Source organism: Neovison vison, chromosome 10 (assembly GCF_020171115.1).
Source record: "Neovison vison isolate M4711 chromosome 10, ASM_NN_V1, whole genome shotgun sequence".
Lineage (NCBI taxonomy): Eukaryota > Metazoa > Chordata > Mammalia > Carnivora > Mustelidae > Neogale > Neogale vison.
In genome coordinates this window covers 35,882,820-35,898,419 of record NC_058100.1, presented here as the reverse complement: position 1 = coordinate 35,898,419, position 15,600 = coordinate 35,882,820, and the positions used below count along the sequence as shown (strand labels likewise).

At 40.8% G+C, this 15,600-nt stretch overlaps 2 long non-coding RNA genes across 4 annotated transcripts in view; one reads left to right on the top strand and one right to left on the bottom strand.

Moving 5' to 3' along the window:
- LOC122918503 overlaps nt 1-15,600 on the bottom strand; it is a 487,166-nt gene that overhangs the window by 88,117 nt on the left and 383,449 nt on the right. The gene's annotated exons all lie outside the window — the stretch shown is intronic.
- The window catches only part of LOC122918501, a 29,123-nt gene that overhangs the window by 11,372 nt on the left and 2,151 nt on the right, over nt 1-15,600 (top strand). Inside the window, exons 2-3 of one of the 2 annotated variants that reach the window (XR_006386619.1) lie at nt 13,330-13,492; nt 13,672-13,830. This is a non-coding gene — a long non-coding RNA (uncharacterized LOC122918501). Of the gene's footprint in view, nt 1-13,329; nt 13,521-13,671; nt 13,831-15,600 lie in introns of those variants that run through there. The other variant, XR_006386618.1, reaches the window with a different exon arrangement.

The window sequence follows — 15,600 nt, the reverse complement described above, 5'->3', positions numbered from 1 at the left end:
TTAACTTCTATCTCCATACTAACTTTCAATGTAATCCACTAAAATGTTAAAATGAGCATATTTTCTCTAATGTTGAATGTTTCAAAATGATTAGCTAAGCAAAAATTAAACTACAAAATCATTTATGTTTTATTAATGTGCTAAATTGGACAGAATTAGTTAAATCCTTTAAAGGTTTTTATAAGACAAAGAAATACAAAATATCAAGATCTCAATTTAGCGTATAAGCTAAATCTGTAGATGCCATCCATATACATAAAATAGATATTTAATAGTTTTTCAGCTCTGTTGATGAACCAGGTCTTTCCATACATGGATTATCAAATTTTGAATATTTAGAATACAATTAAGGATACTCTGCACTAACTTTTTTTAAAAAAATACAATAGAATTAGATGATTTGATGATTTAAGAGTTTCAGGATCACACAATGCCGATGAGTCATGAGTCTGACCACCACCACACAACGTTTATTGAGTACTTAGCATGTGTCAAGCACTGTACTTCGTGCTCATTATGCCTGATCTTTCACCCCTCCCCAAATCTATGAAGTAGGTACTATTATTATCTCCATTCTACTAAGGTTTAAATATTTAGCACTATGTATTGGCACTGTTGGTATTGTTGCTAAGGGCAGGAAGTTCTGGGGTCCAGGTGCACGGGCTTTGACTTCAGGGGAGGGGTTATACTGTGAAACGAGTGGGCAGACGGGCTACTTCCCAGCAGTCACAAGTCCTCTGCCCAAGTCCTCCCACTGACTTTAAAACCCAGCTGAGCTTTGCCCTTTTCTTTTTCCTCCCACCCTTTGGTATGCAGGAAGGATGTGGCGTTGCTACAAGAGTGATGTCACAAGGAACAGGACATGCCGTCCGTTCAAAGGCATCAAGAGTATAACTTCTCCTGGTATGCTATTTTGGAGAAATTGAATGGACAGTTTTATCTTTGGATATTTCTCTTAACTTTACATTTTAATGATGTAAGTGATGTCCTCAGAGACTAACAAAACCTTTTCTTGATATCTAGATCTTTTAGTACTCATAATCCTCTTGCTGTTTTAAAATGCATCTCAATTCTGATATGTCCGAAAGGGAACTTCCCTCCCCTGCAAACATGTGCCAAGCCCCTCCTCTTTTTCCCACCTTGAAAAATGGCCCCATCACACACACACTTGTCCAACCCAGAAACTATCCTTCATTCTAGTTTCCTCCTTACTCCTCACCCCAGTCTAATTAATCAAATCTTGTCAACCTACTTCCTAAAAGACCATCCATTCTTCCCAACTCACCACGCTACACTTCTTGCCTTTTTATTTGCGACTCTCTCATCTTTTAATGCATGCTACTGTGAAAGTGATTCTTCTAAAACTCCAATTATGTCATGTTCTTTTTTTTTCATTTTTAAAAATATTTTATTTATTCTTTGACAAAGAGAGACAGTGAGAGCAGAAACACAAGCAGAGGGAGTGGGAGAGGGAGAAGCAGGTTTCCTGCTGAGCAGGGAGCCTGATGTGGGCCTCAGTCCCAGGACACTGGGATCATGGCCTAAGCTGAAGGCAGACGCTTGATGACTGAGCCACCCAGGCGCCCCTATTATGTCATGTTTTTAAACACCCTCTAATACCTTTCCACTGCTATTAGTATAAGTTTCAAATTTTGTGATGTGGCTTATGAGATGTTCCATGACTGGTCTCTGCCTACCTCTCCTGTCTGTCTCTGACCACTTAGACTCCAACCATGATGAATTTGTTTCTGCTTGAGAGGACCACATCCTCTTTCCCATACATGCTGTTTACATGCTGGAACACTCTCCCCTCAATTTCCACTCATACATCTGACATCAACACATCAACTTAAATATTCCTTTCTCCAGGAAACTTTTTATTTTTCTACATTAAGGAAGGTATGGACAGCATATGTATCTTTTTTTAAAAAATATTTTATTTATTTATTTGACAGAAAGAGAGAGAATAGCAGGAGGAGTGGCAGGTAGAGGGAGAGGGAGAAGCAGGCTCCCACTGAACAGGGAGCCTGATGCGGGTCTCAATCCCAGGACCCTCAGATCATGACCTGAGCCAAAGGCAGTTGCTTAACTGACTGAGCCACCCAGGTGCCCCAGATACCGCATGTATCTTGAACTTCTCTAACGAAACACTCCTTCACTTTATTATAAGTTCTTGTTAATAGCCTATTTTTTTCTGCTTGCCTGTGAGCTCTGAGATGGCAGGGGCCACATCTAGTTGTTGATAAATGTATCACAGGGCTTGCAACACAGTAGGGGAAAAATAAATAGCTATTTAATCAATTGACTTAATGAAAGACTTGAGTAGGACAAGTATTGTACAGCCTTATACTTTCCTAAGTCACTGAAAACATATATATATAGCATTTTTACCTTTGCTTTTGTTATTGTTTTTTTTTTTCTAAAGATTTTATTTATTTATTTGACAGAGATCACAAGTAGGCAGAGAGGCAGGCAGACAGAGAGAGAAGCAGGCTCCCCACGGAGCAGAGAGCCTGATGCGGGGCTCGATCCCAGGACCCTGAGACTATGACCTGAGCTGAAGGCAGAGGCTTTAACCCACTGAGCCACCCAGGCGCCCCTCTTATTGTTTTTAAAAAAACAAAAATGTAAATAATTCCAAAAGGTATCAGAGTTGTCTGAAATCTTGGCTTTTCTCTAGGTAAAACCGTGAAATGAAGAAAAACTGAGTTCAGTGGTCCTTATGGTTAGGTGGCTGAGGTTCCAGCTTTGTTCTCTTCTGTCTCATGCTTGCAACTGAAAATCTTTATAGGCCCAGTTTCCCTTAGGATTTGCAATTTTTCCCATTAATATTTTTAAAAATCTCACTAAAACTTGCCTCAGCTGCATCATGGAGCCATTGAATCACAGATTTGGATGGAACCTCAGACAACAGCTAGTGTCCCCCACCATCCTATACTTTAACTCCTACTTTTCATCTTCATGTTAAGAGTTATCCAGAATGAGTGGCAAAAATACTTAGTGACAAGGAGCCCTCTACCTCCAAAGGCCACCCATACAGATGGTGCTAATGGGTCAGGAGCCCCCGTTGAAAGGGTATGCATTCCTGGAAGGGAGGAGATATGTGGCTTCATCATCATTGTAAACTTTGAAGGAGATTATCCATCTTTTTCTGAGACCAGGTTTGGTAGAAAACGAGAGGAGATAACATGTAAGGCACTGGGTTCCCTGGGAAAAGAAGGTTAGAAGGAGACACCAAAGAAATAGGAAACAGGGTGTGGAAAAGGAGAGCTGTCATTTTCAGAAAATGGAAAACAACATGGAGGTTCCTCAAGATGGTAAGAATAGAGCTACCCGCCAACCTAGCAATTGCTCTACTGGGTACTTACCCCAAAGATACAGATGTAGTGAAAAGAAGGGCCACATGAACCCCAATGTTCATAGGAGCAATGTTCACAATAGCCAAACTGTGGAAGGAGCCGAGATGCCCTTCAACAGATGAATGGATAAAGATGTGGTCTATGTACACAATGGAATATTACTCAGCCATCAGAAAGGATGAATACCCAATTCTTGCATCAACATGGATGGAACTGAAGGGGATTATGTTAAGTGAAGTAAGTCAAACAGAGAAAGACAATTATCATATGGTTTCACTTGTATGTGGAACATTAGCAATAGCACAGAGGACCACAGGGGAAGGGAGGGAAATACAAAGGGGGAGAAATCAGAGAGGGAGATGAACCACGAGAGACTCTGGACCCCAAGAAACAATCTAGGAGTTTCAGAGGGGAGGAGGGAGAGAGGAGGGGGGTAACAGGGTGATGGGTGTTGGGGAGGGCATGTGCTGTGATGATGAGCACTGGGTGTTTACTTAACTAATGAATCACTGAACATCAAGGACTAATTATGTACTATACAGTGGCTAACTGAACATATCAATAATAATAGAAAAGAAAGTGGATATACTTCAGTTTTACCACATTTTTTTCTTACACTTGGGAATGCTTGAAAAGAGAGAGAAGATGCTTGGGGGACAGAAGACCCAAAAACTAACACTGATAGGTGGTGGTGGTATATGTGTTGGGGAATGAGGGTAGGGCACAAGGAAATAGAGGTTACAAAGTTGTTTTATTAATCATTATTATTTGCACATACTTTATCATAGGTGGCAACTAGATTCTGAGATGAACAAAAAGGACTTCTTTGCAACTAATATGTCAACATATGTGTTTGTAAATGGATCAAAATATTTTGTCAATGCTATTGTTAAATATAGTCATCAAATTTATGTTCAAATTTTCTTAAGAAATTCTTGTCAAGAATTTGTCATTTTGCACATTGATCAATGATGGAATAGAAAACTCAGAAATAAACCCATTATTACATGGTCAATCCCTCTTTAACAAAGCAAGAAAGAACATCTGATGGGAGAAAGACGGTCTCTTCAACAAATGGTGTTGGGAAAACTGGACAGCCGCATGCAGAAGAATGGACCTGGGCCATTTCCTTACACCACACACAAAAATAAAATGAATTAAAGACCTAAATGTGAGACAGGAAATCATGAACATACTAGAAGAGAGCACAGACAGTAATCTCTCTGACATTATCCATAGCAATGTTTCTCTAGATATGTCTCCTTAGGCAAGGGAAATAAAAAAAAATCAAAATAAAAAGCTTCTGCACAGTGAAGGAAACAATAAACAAAACTAAAAGGCAACCAACTGAATGCAAGAAGGTATTTGCAAATGACGTATCTGATAAAAGGTTCGTAAACAAAATATACAAAGAACTTGGACAACTCAACACCCCCAAAAACAAATAATCTAACTAAAAAATTGGCAGAAGACATGAACAGACATTTTTCCAAAGAATAGAGATGGCCAAGAAACACATGAAAAATGCTCAACATCACTTATCATCAGGGAAATGAGAATCAAAGCACAATAAGATACCACCTCACACCTGCCAGAATGACTAAAATCAACAACACAAGAAACAACAAGTGTTAGCAAAGATGTGGAGAAACAGGAACCCTCTTTTCACTGTTGGTGGGAATGCAAACTGGGGCAGTGACCCTGGAGAACAGTATGCAGGTTCCTCAGAAAGTTAAAAATAGAGCTACCCTTTGATGCAGTAATTGCACTACTGAGTATTTATCCCCCAAATACAGAAACACTAAATCAAGGGGATACATGCACCTCTATGTTTATTGCAGCATTATTTACAATAGCCAACTTATGAAAGCAGCCCAGATGTCCACTGATTGATGAATGGATAAAGAAGATGTGGTGTATATATATACAACGGATATTATTTAACTGTAAAAAGAATGAAATCATGCCTTTTGCAACGTAATCGGACCTAGACAGTTTAATACTAAGTGAAATAAGTCAGTCAGAGAAAAACACATACCATATGATTTCACTAATTTGTAGAATTTAAGAAACAAAACAAAGAGCAAAGGGAAAAAAGAGAGAATGAGAGACAACCTAAGAAACAGACTCTTAATTACAGAGAGCAGACTAATGGTCCCCCGATGGGAGATGGGTGGGGGTGGGTGAAACAGTTGATGGGGATAAGGTGTTCTGGTGAGCACCAGGTGTTGTACGGAAGTGCTGAATCACTAGCTTGTACCCCTGAAACTAATAGAACACTGCATGTTAACTGTACTGGAATTAAAATTTAAAAAGTTTGTTATTTTGTTTGTAATAAAGTGAACATTATAAATGATGAGGAGAGCAAGTAAATCCAGAATACTTGTTCCAAAAGCAAAGATTTTTATCTATGAGACATGAAATATTATGTAAAATAATAATATTATTATCAACACTATGGATGAGAAGCTTTATTCATCATCTAGTCCAGTTACTTCAAAAGTTTTTTTTTTTTTTTAAAGATTTTATTTATTTGACAGAGAGAGATCACAAGCAGGCAGAGAGGCAGGCAGAGAGAGAGGAGGAAGCAGGCTCCTCGCCGAGCAGAGAGCCCGACGCAGGGCTTGTGATCCCAGGACCCTGGGATCACGACCTGAGTTGAAAGCAGAGGCCTTAACCCTCTGAGCCACCCAGGCGCCCACTTCAAAAGTTTTTAAAGGAAAGCTGATTTCTGTTTCTGTTTTTGCTTTTTAAATGAAACACCATGCCAAAACTAAATAGAAATCGAAAACAAAGCTGCTTTGATTAAAGTGAGGTGAGACCCTTTAAGTTCTGTCCACTTGTTTCCTCTTCCCCTCCTCTGTAGGAATTGAGGACTCTTTGGAATTTAGTTTGAAATACTCTTCTAGTATAACACATCACCCTACAGATAAAATTAAGATCATGCTAGTTTTATCTTACTAAGTCAGATGCCCTTCTAAAGTAGCAAGAAAAGGTCTGGTTGGACAGGAACAGGACTAAGAAGTAACCCACTCTACAAGCATGTGGTACTTCCACACATACACACATGTGATACAGACACACCTGCATAGAGATACTCAGAGCACGCTATTATATTACAAAGTAATAAATAAATACGTCACCTGGGAAGGTGGGGTCAACCTTGACCCTTATGGAAAATTCCCTGTACTCTTTAATATTTTTACTGATTTCTGAGCATATGTTTTCATAGTTGTCTCTATTTTAAGCTCTTCCTTCAAAGGGATTAGCTAGATTTATGAACTGTTGTACTGTCTAGTTGATATCTTCCCTCCTTCTCACCATGTCACAACAGACATGAGACTCAGCCCTAAGATGTAACAAATAATCCAGTTCATTTTAAGTGTCTTTATCTTATTGTAGTAATATAAGTCCTGAAATGATCGGCTTAATTTTATCCTGTCAAATATATCATTTTTATAGTTTGAGCTTTATGATGTAAATTTTTAATATTTCTTCCTGAACATGTAAACACTTTTGTGATCAGTAGAGGAAAGAGTGGCTTTGACAGGGTGTATAAAAAGATTAGTGCACAGACATAATTTTGAAATTACAGGTGACTGCTTCTAGTTCTAGAAAACTTACAATGATTTATCAAGACAAATTTTGTCCTGTCTACTCTAATGGGAGAGAGATGATTAAAACTGTCGTGGAATCAAAGGGGAAAGCAGAGAAGTAAAAGAGGGGACTGTGAGACAGCCTCACCACAAACCAGTGGAATGGTGAAGACAGGGACATGGAAAGCATGGGCAGGTCTGTGTGCGCCCTGGAGTCAAAGGAGAGGGGACGGAGATGCCACCCTTGTGGGCTGATAAGTGACGTGTGAGAATGCGGTGGGAGATGCAGACCGGAGGGCGGTGGTATAAAAGGGGAAGTCATAAGGAAATGGAAAGATTTTTATCTTTGACTTTTGTTCTGTTTTGGGGATGGCTACATGCCTTTTATTTTCAGACTTGCCGAAATTAGAAATGTGTATTAGTTTTCTATTGCTGGTGTAATGAATTAACACAAACTTAGTGACTTGAAACAACAAATTTCATTATTTATAATGCTGTAGGTCAGAAGTCCGACATGGATCTCACTAGGCTAAAATCAAGGTGTCAGCAGGCCTGTATCCCTTGAGTTCTAGGAAAGAATCCACTTCTTTGCCTTTTCCAGCTTCTAGAGGCTGCCCGCTTTCATCGGGCATGACTCTCCTCCATCTTCAAGACCAGCCACATTATACCTCTCTGAACGTTCTTCCATAGTCACATCATCTCCTTCTGTGGAAAGTTTCTTTACTTCTAAAAACTCATATGATTAAACTGGGTTCACCTGGATATTTCATTGTAATCTCTCCAAGTCCTTGATTAAATCACATCTGAAAAATCCCTTTTGCCATGTAAGGTAACATTCTCAGGTCATTAGTCTGCCGACTACAGGATAATTCCTTCTCTAGTCTACTCTAGATCTCTTAATGTGAATGAAACAAGGACACTAATACAAGCCAAAGGGATTCTATTCTCTATTTCTTGTGAAATTCACTGCCACGCAAGGCTCAGATATAATCTGTGTTTCTTCTTCCTTGTCTAAACATGAGAGTCACAATATCTGAATGGCGCAGGGTCTCAGGCTTAGCTGAGTTTCTTGGTGTCTGAAAGCTGGATTACAAAGCAGAAGTAGTTGTGACTAGTAAGCAGGCTTCTGTCTGCATAACCGCAGTATTCTAAAAAGAGAAAGGCTATTTGAACACTCTCATTTTTTTCCTCAGGGAGAACATAGTGGCCTGGCATGCTAACCAAAGTCTTACCTCATTTTTGACTGTGATGGCTACATTTTAAAATTTTTCTTAAATTTAACACCAAGCAAGCATAATTGATAGAGAAAAAGGACCTCAAGTGATAAAACCATAAGCATTACATATTGTAAGACCTAAAATTTTAAGTGCTGCTTTGACATCTTTGAGCCTCCTAGGACACCGGAGGCCACACCATGAGTTTTCCTGCTCTTGACAGATATGTCCCCAAACTAGTGGGAAGGCTCCCAACGGGGCTCATTCCCATATCAGCCAGACCTGCTGCAGCCTACCTAATCCTCAACCTAATGGGCTTTACCTTCCGGCCAGTCCACACAATTATTCAAAGAATCAAATCACCCTCTCCCACAGGAACCAAGGGCACGCCATTCTCTCATTATTCCAAAGCCTGCCTCCCACAGCCCCTGCTGGTTCACTCTGCTCCCGAGTGCCACCCCATGTGGCCCGGCCTGGCATGTGGTACACGCACTCCCCTGGGCTGTGAGCCTCTGTGACTAATCCACTGCTGCCAATCCCATCTGTGCGGTGTCAGGTCATGTGTTCTGCCATCTTGTTCATTGAGGGGGGGAAACTCCTCCTTCACCAGTGGTAGAATAGGAAGTGATCAGAACCTATTTGCTTTCCTTGTTGCAAAGTATTTGGTCTTTGGACTGAAAAAGATATGTGAATGCTCTGGGTCCCGTAACAAGAGCCTCAGGCCCAGTCTTCCTCATGGGAAAAGGAACAAAGTCCATGGATGATGCTGTTATGTATTCCTGGGATTTTTCTAGGGGCTTCCAGTAACATTGCAGGAACGTGGCAGGGGACAGAACACAAGAAAATTGGTTTCACATGCAGCTCACTAGCTTCTTTGGGTGTGTCATAACCTTTCAAACACCAAATTAATAGACACTGGAATGTGTTGAGGAGGAAGAGGTTATTGGCAAGAGAAGGCCGCATTCCATCTTATTTCCTCATCAGAGCTTTCTGTCTTGACTTTTGTAGAAATGGAAAATATGTAGTAGTATGATCTAAACTGAGATTGATATCCAGAATATAAAAGGAACTCCTAATAATCAACAAGACAGAAAATTTAATAGAAAAAAATATATAAAGATGAGGCTAGGTAAGTGACAGAAAGGAAAATCCTGGTCGTTAATAAATATTTAAAGAGAAAGTAATTCTCACCAATAATCAAGGGAATACAAGTTAAAATAACAATACTACTTTACACTCATCATTTGGCAAAAATTAGAAAGTCAGATAATATCAAGGGATGATGAAAATGTGGGAAACTTCAGGAACTGTTAGGAGCAGTATAAAGTGGTGTAGCTGACTCCAGAGCACAGTCTTACATGAACAGTGAAATTAAGCCCGTAGCCTGCGACTACCACGTCTGCTTCCAGGAATACGTCCCAGGGAGGTCCTCAGGGAGATGATGAGGCTGTTCGCCCAGGTCTTATGTATGGTAGCAAATAATTGGGAGCAAACTAAATGGCCATGGATTTTCAAGGCAACAGTAAAATGTGACAAGATCAGATTCTCAGCATCATTCAAAAACAGTAATTTAGATCTACATTTAGCAACATTGATAGATCTCAAAAACTTATTATTGAATTAAAAAATAACTCAATAAACAGGATGACACTTATGTAAAATCCTTTTCATTGAAATTAAAACCTAAACACAAAACATGCCATAAGCTTTAAAAATACACCTATCTTTAAGTAAGCGTGAGAAAAATGGATTAGAAAGTGTTTGGCTATGGAATGGGGTGGAATGGGATTGTAGATGGGGGACGGAGAAGAAAAAGTAATAGAGTAAGATACCACCAAAGAAGGGGACTAATTCTAACTGATAATGATAGTATACCACACACGGGAGCTATGATTAACTTGGTTCCGTACTCCTGATTCCAAAGAAATAGAAGAGAGGAAGAAAGAGAAGGAGGGAGGGAGGATGGGAAAGAGGGAGGGAGAAAGGGAAAAAGGATAGGAGGAAGGCAGGAGGGGGTAGAATGTGTCTGTAGGTGCAGATTACGAGGCCTTGACTTTTGGGGAGTGCATTTCCAACCACTGAGCCCATTCTCTTGTAGGCACTTTGGACTCCTAGTGAGGACAAACAGATAAGAAGGCATCCTGCTGTACGAGACAGGAATTTGGAGTGCAAGACAAGAGATGTGCACCTTTCTTTCATCTTTATCACAGCTGGTTGAATAATCTTTGGTAGATCATAGATATCTCTGTTAAATGGACCTGCTCTGTGTCCTGCAGGATCCCTGTGATGATGAACTTAGGGGAACATGTGGCAGAAAATATCAGCTTTGCATAAATATCAGATGACGTATCTGTTGCAAGACTTGGGGTAGACAAATGATTCTAGTCAAGAGAAGGAGAGTCGAACTGAGTTTCCTAGGCCCTGAACTTGCCCGGGTCCTTGCCTCCTGGAAAAGGAAAAGGACAAAAGCCAAATCGAAGGGAGATTCTTTCTTTTAAGAAAAAAATTGCAGGGGCAACTGGGTGGCTCAGTCAGTTAAGCAGCTGACTCAGTTTCAGCTCAGGTCATGGTCTCAGGGTTCTGGGATTGAGAACCACATGGGGCTCTATGCTCAGTGAGAAGTCTGCTTCAGGATTCTCTCTCTGCCCCTCCCCCTGCTTGTGCTCTCTCTCTCTCTCTCTAAAATGAATAAATCTTTTTTCTTTTTTTTTTTATTTTCAGCATAACAGTATTCATTATTTTTGCACTACAGCCAGTGCTCCATGCAATCCGTGCCCTCTATAATACCCACCACCTGGTACCCCAACCTCCCACCCCCCCGCCCCTTCAAACCCCTCAGATTGTTTTTCAGAGTCCATAGTCTCTCATGGTTCACCTCCCCTTCCAATTTCCCCCAACTCCCTTCTCCTCTCTTAACTCCCCATGTCCTCCATGCTATTTGTTATGCTCCACAAATAAGTGAAACCATATGATAATTGATTCTCTCTGCTTGACTTATTTCACTCAGCATAATCTCTTCCAGTCCCGCCCATGTTGCTACAAAAGTTGGGCGTTCATCCTTTCTGATGGAGGCATAATACTCCATAGTGTATATGGACCACATCTTCCTTATCCATTTGTCCGTTGAAGGGCATCTTGGTTCTTTCCACAGTTTAGTGACCGTGGCCATTGCTGCTATAAACATTGGGGTACAGATGGCCCTTCTTTTCATTAAATCTGTATCTTTGGGGTAAATACCCAGGAGTGCAATTGCAGGGTCATAGGGAAGCTCTATTTTTAATTTATTGAGGAATTTCCACACTGTTTTCCAAAGTGGCTGCACCAACTTGCATTCCCACCAACAGTGGAAGAGGGTTCCCCTTTCTCCACATCCTCTCCAACACATGTTGTTTCCCGTCTTGCTAATTTTGGCCATTCTAACTGGTGTAAGGTGATAGCTCAATGTAGTTTTAATTTGAATCTCCCTGACGGCTAGTGATTGTGAACATTTTTTCATGTGTCTGATAGCCATTTGTTTGTCTTTATTGGAGAAGTGTCTGTTCATACCTTCTGCCCATTTTTTGATATGATTGTCTGTTTTGTGTGTGTTGAGTTTGAGGAGTTCTTTATAGATCCTGGATATCAACCTTTTGTCTGTACTGTCATTTGCAAATATCTTCTCCCATTCCGTGGGTTGCCTTTTTGTTTTCTTGACTGTTTCCCTTGCTGTGCAGAAGCTTTTGATGTTGATGAAGTCCCAAAAGTTCATTTTCACTTTTGTTTCCTTTGCCTTTGGAGACATATCTTGAAAGAAATCTTTTTTTTAAAAAAATTACAGTATATTGTTTATTTGTTCTATTTTATTATTGTTGTTAATTTGTTACTGTGCCTAATTTATAGATTAAACTTTACTGTAGGTATGTTTGTATAAGAAAATCATAGTAATACAGGTTTTGGTACTATCTGCAATTTCAAGCATTCACTGGGGATCTTGGGACAGATTTCCTGTGGCATAAGGGGAAGTACTGTAGTTCCGTACTGTTATGATCTTCCCCCAAACCTCTGAATATTCTTCTTTCAATTCTTCCTTTACTGATTCTCCTAGCTTGACCTTGGTCACATTATTATACTTAGAAATGTCCCTGGATCTGGTTGTCCCCAGACATTTCCTTGCTGGTGTATAGGGTTGGACTCCTGTCTTACAGTATCATATCTTACATTTGAGAAGATGTTACATATTTACTTTCAGTGATAAGACAAACTTTTAATTTTCTAATCTCTCAGAAGTTACAAAAATTACTCAAAATCCACAGAGGTAAAGAAGATGCTTTTTGGTGCAAGAACTATGAGTCCTTTTATACTGGATGCTGAGAATGATTCTCAGAAATCCTTAGGCCCTCAGGAAAGCTCCTCTCCACTAGAAACATTAAGGGATATTCTCTTAACTTCTACCCTGGCTTATTTCCTCCCTACCTTCCCTGCCACCTTTCCTTTGAAGTTAATGCTATTAATTTTGGGTGTCAAGAGTTAGATTTTTGGGTCAGTAGATCTCTGTTTGGCCATGCATGCGGGCAGGTTTGGCTCCTGAGAAAATTTGAACATACTGGGTTCCGGAATGGCTCACTGATGAAGGAAGGAAGGGGAAATCCCATTTCTTGAGTGCTGAGAACTGATATTGGAGGTACCACTTAATTATTCCATAGTCCAGTGAGGTAGTGATCATTGTTTTCATTGGAGAGAAAAATGATAGTTAAGAGAGACCTAAAATGTTTTCCGTGGACAAAAGTATCACATACAAAGTGACAGAAATGGATTTTGAATCTGATGACAAAGCTCTTTATTCTGTTTCTATACTCCTATGAGGTCTTGGAGGTCACCTAGCACCATTCTCCTCCCCTAACACTTGCCCTGCATTTTCAGATGAGAAAACTGAAGTCCTCAGAGATCACCTGGGTTGTCCTAGGTCATATGGTAGCTAAAAGTAAAACTGGGTTTGGAACTTGGGTGCTCTGGGCCACTGTTTGCCACTTTATGCTTTTTTTTTGATACAAAATCAAAGTTACAAAATTAGATTATGTATAATGTAGTTATGGTCATAAAAATCATGTGATACTCTCTTTGCTTGAAGATATTGCTTAATGTTTTTCTTTCCTGCTTTTCTGTCCCATTTCACCACCACAGCCTGCCATATGTCCTCTTTTTGGACATTATGTGCTGCCGCATAGACAGAGCATCAGGAGGTCCACGTGGCTGGGAATTTCTAGGCATTCGGCCTAGGAGTATGAAGAAAGCAATGACCGGAAGCTGGATTTGAAGGCACCATAAGGAAGGCGTTTCTTACAAGGTAACCCACGGAGGGAACCGTTCTCTAGGTAGGTGACGTGCCCTTGTTGACACCGAGACCGGAACACTTGGTGGGAACCCAAAGCAACTCAAACACATACAGAAACTGGGCAGTAGATGGTTGGCCAGAGGCTGACTGTATTTGGCTTGTAATTTGTTTCTACTTTGAACTTAAATTAGGTAGGAAAGGAATACTCTTCAGCAGAAGAAGAATTGAGTGTATCAACAATGCCCACAAGCCTGAAGGAGCCACCTGCATTTTACGTAAATCTTCTTTCCTTCAAAGGGGCTTCAAAGTACCGGCAGACATGGGTGCCTGGGTGGCTCAGTGGGTTAAGCTGGTGCCTTCGGCTCAGGTCATGATCTCAGGGTCCTGGGATCGAGTCCCGCATCGGGCTCTCTGCTCAGCAGGGAGCCTGCTTCCTCCTCTCTCTCTCTGCCTGCCTCTCTGCCTACTTGTAATCTCTCTCTGTCAAATAAATAAATAAAATCTTTAAAAAAAAAAAAAAAAAAGTACCGGCAGACAATGGACGCGTGCTCTGTGCCTCTTGCTCCGAGGACGGAGACACCACTACATTAGGGGAGGCCTGGCATTAGCCTTCCTTCTCTCGCTTTTCCCCCAGCCCCAGCTCTTATTTCCGGATCATATGAGATTTATGCAAGATCCTGCTTGCCTCCCTAATCAGGGAAGACAGAGGAGATTCAAGTTCCTGGGGAGCGGAAGCTGCTGTTGAGCAGAAGGGAATGGGAGAGTGATCTGGGGCAGAGAACGCGGGGGCGGGTGTGAGACAAACTGTGCATTCTCGGGAAGGACAGATAATACTAGAAAGCAAGGTCAACTGGATGAAAGTTTGTAGAAGAAGAATCAACACAGAAAGCTTTGTGGCCAGGCTTGGGGGAGGGACACGGGATAGGGACAGTGGTACACAGGGATGAAGGGAGGGAAGTGATCAGCGCTCTTCCTCTGCACCTGGGAGCTGCATGTGGCCGGAGGTTGGTCTATAACACGCATCAGATTTTGCAGGTTGCTTTTGAAATTACTGGACGATGTTAAGCATCTGAATGGGGCTTTGTGGTGGGTGGTGGTACTGTTGATGGGCCAGGGCGAGTTCCAAGGATGTGTATCATAGGAAAAAGTTCTTTCTAAATCCAGAAGGATGTGATTCTCTGACTCTAAAAGTTGAAAAAACAACGCAAGACAAATAGCATGGAGGACAAGGGGAGATGGAGAGGAGAAGGGAGTTGAGGGAAATTGGAAGGGGAGGTGAACCATGAGAGACTATGGACTCTGAAAAACAACCGGAGGGGTTTGAAGTGGGGGTAGGAGGTTGGAGGAACCAGGTGGTGGGCATTAAGGAGGGCACGGATTGCATGGAGCACTGGGTGTGGTGCAAAAATAATGAATACTGTTACACTGAAAAGAAAAAAAAAAAAACAACGCAAGAATACGGAAGCCCTCTAGTAACCCTGTTCTGGCCTAAGGGACAAATAATATTTCATCCCTACTTTTGTAATCATTCTGTATTCTATTCAGTGATAAGGTTCCTGGAAAAGATGGCTTTTGCAGATCAGTTTTGAGTCTCAAACTCACAAGCACTGGAGCAAATTCTCACTCACCCACGCCTCATATAAATCATACTAAGAAATTCCTCTACAAAAGGTCCTTCTATAGGTTTTCTCTATAGCCCATTCTGGAAAAGTTTTCTTCCCTTCTAATCAGACATCATTGAAGCCACTTTTCCTAGTTTGCTGTTTTCAGTAAAGATGGAGTACAGTGTTTTTTCCCCCAGATATTTCGAGATTTTAATCTTCACAACCTGTTTCACAGAAATAAATTAAGCGCACCTCTGTTTTCTGAGCATGATAGAAAACACAAACTGTGCATTTCAGATAGACATGATTTTAAACCTAGTTCCACTACTTAATGACCCTGTTTCTGCCTCCAAAATGCTATGCTTTTGCTGTGCTATGCTCCAAAATGCTGTTATCTTTATAACATTGCCTGGATCTCTCCTTTATATCATGTAGGTGTCTGTTCACCCCCATAGTTTCCTACCCTGCTTAGTTTTCTTCGTAGTTTTTCTAATACTCAACATCGTGCCTGTTTGA